The sequence below is a fragment of the Ipomoea triloba genome, chromosome 16 (assembly GCF_003576645.1).
Source record: "Ipomoea triloba cultivar NCNSP0323 chromosome 16, ASM357664v1".
NCBI lineage: Eukaryota > Viridiplantae > Streptophyta > Magnoliopsida > Solanales > Convolvulaceae > Ipomoea > Ipomoea triloba.
In genome coordinates this window covers 12,093,259-12,096,005 of record NC_044931.1, presented here as the reverse complement: position 1 = coordinate 12,096,005, position 2,747 = coordinate 12,093,259, and the positions used below count along the sequence as shown (strand labels likewise).

At 31.1% G+C, this 2,747-nt stretch overlaps 1 long non-coding RNA gene across 1 annotated transcript; it reads right to left on the bottom strand.

The window, feature by feature from the left end:
• Positions 1 to 99: 99 nt before the first annotated feature.
• Positions 100 to 2,676, bottom strand: LOC116007821. The gene is made up of 3 exons (XR_004095358.1): positions 1,061 to 2,676; positions 823 to 877; positions 100 to 628 (listed from the first exon to the last, which is right to left on the bottom strand). It is a non-coding gene; the product is annotated as an uncharacterized LOC116007821 (long non-coding RNA).
• Positions 2,677 to 2,747: the final 71 nt, after the last annotated feature.

Genomic DNA, 2,747 nt, shown 5'->3' with positions numbered 1-2,747 from the left:
TATATATATATCTCCCTATACTTATATTTGAGAGTTTGCCAAATGCCCCTCAAAAATGACACCAATGCTGACCGTTTATTTAACATCCTGTGGCTTAGATTTTTTTATCAAACATTTAGATTTATTTTTATTATCAATTGCCATCAGCTTTTATACAAATTACAATTCTGCCATAATTCCATAGCATTTGGCATATAATTACACAGCAAACCACTAATTCTGCAAAACTTAGTGGCAATTCACGTTTCCCAATAAAACTTTTTGATTTCTTCAAAACGCCATTTCACTGTCAATCTTTTTGCCCGGATAATAAGGTGGTTGTCCTCCAAACAAATCCAAGCTTGGCGTATAATTAATTACAGCAATTACATCTCTATCTCTAACTTTGCAAAAGTTAGTGGAGTCTGGACTGGCGCATTACTTTTTCCAATGTAACTTTTTCATAGATTCAGAACAATTCCATTTCTATCTCACTTTGTTTGCCGGATAATGACATTGTTGTCCAAAATTTTATTACCTTTTTGGATTAGCCTCATCAACATAAAGCTGATTGCATTACACTATGGTCTGTTATAATTATCTTTCCTCAACCGCTTGCCAGACCAGTATATGCCGAGAGTTCTTCCACCTGCAGCAATTCTGATAGCTGTTAGTACTAAACTGATTCCGAAGGTGTAAGTTGTGATTGTTCTTTTTAAATCTTCACTTTTTTTGTATACAATAGGTTATTATAATGAGATTGCTGTCCAAAATTTATTACCTTTATAGATTACACTCAGCAACATACAGGTGATTGTATAACACTATGTTTTCTATAATTACCTTCCTCAAAACTGTCTGCCACATCAGTATATGCCCAGGAGAGGAGTTGTTCAACCTGCAGCAATTTTGATAGCTGTGAGTTCTATAGTGATTCCGAAGATGTAAGTTGTGATTGCTCTTTTTAAATCTTCATGTTTCTTTGTATACAAAAGGTTATTATATTATTCTTCCTCCTTTTATCACACTTTTTGCTAACAAGAATGCTATGCAAACCCAAAAGGATGTATACTGTACATACTTCAGCATAGAGTTCATAAAGTCCAGAAGTTATAGGCATACAACCATACTGCCAAGTGCCAATCTGCATAAGTGCATAACACATTAAAACTAATAGTGTCTACTTAATAAACCAACATTGTGTCCTTAATAAACTAATACGGAGTAGTAAATGAAATAAAAACTTGAAACTTAAAACACAAGACAACACAGTTCATTTGGAGCCTGGAGATAAATAGAACTTATAACTTAATATAATACTTAATATAATACAGAAACTCACTTTTTTTTTTTTTTGAAAACCAGAAACTCACCAATACACTTAAAACATAATAGAACTTAAAACTTACAACACAGTAAATCACAAACACACTTAAAACTTTAAACCAGTAATTCATATGAACTTATTTTAATATAAAATCTGAAGTTAATAGAATTATACACAATTAGAAATTACCTTGAATAGATTATTGGAATTTTTGGAGTCTGGAGACTTTGATTTATATAAATCAAACTATCAACTAATCAAGAACTAATAAAAGTGAACAAATAAATAAAAAAATTCTGGATTCTGAAACATTCAATTGTACTGTGTAACATCTTTTTTTTTATGGTAAATCAAACTAACAACTAATCAAAGTAAAAAAATAATGGAATAGAATCTATAAAATTAGTATGCAAGTTCGAAACTTTCACTTTGGAGTTGGAACTTTGAATAAGTGAAGAACGAATTTATGTGATATGTTTTATGTGAATCAAAGTATCAACTAATCAATAGAACAAAGAGATGCTCACTATAGACTTCTGTCTTGTGTGTTGCATGCACAAGAGCCAAAGAAAAATGCAAAAAAGAAAAGAAATAAATTTAAACATTAAAATAAGTCCAACACTCAGCACACTGCGGAACCCGGGAGACATATTTCCACTTGGAATTGGCTCAATCTTAAACAAATGGAAAGAGATATTGAGGTGTTGAAGCACTAACACAAAGAAATTAAAGATGCAAACAGAAATGGAAAGGTACTGACTAAGATAAGAGCAACATAGCTTTAAGTAGGATATGGTGTAACCTTAGTCAAATTACTCTTTTATGTGTTCACTTGAGAGCAGAAAAGTTTGTTAAAACTGAAGGTTCAGGGGCAAAAAATGTTTAATTGCATACAGTTAAGATTTGAGAAGAATGTTATTTAATAAAAACAATCAGTGGAGTTTCTTTCTATTTGCTAAACACTTGGTATAGAATAGGAATGGAATGGAAAAAAGAGAAAAAAGGCAATTTAACTTCAATAATCAATATGTTTCAAAGAGTCGATCCATACAGCTTGAGTAATTCAAAACGTATTCATATTTTCATAATCCAAGCGCAAGAATCTCAAATACAAATTACACTCCATATTGAATAGGCTAATAAATTGAAAGAACAAAAAGACATAAAACCATGAAACACGGAGCTACAAATAGAGGTAAAGTTCAAGACATACCTAATTTCGTTTCTTTAATTCTACTAATACCTTATAATTACCACAATAATGTAAACCACATCTTATTGAAATCTTTTTAACCTTTATATTATGAAAACTTCTTAGTTGTTCTTCAGCAAGTTCATCAGAGAAGGAAGATCAAATTATACTGAAGAACCTCGAGGGGTTTACCATTGATTGTATGATGAAAACGGAGCTTAAAAAATTGGTAAAGTTCAAGACATACCT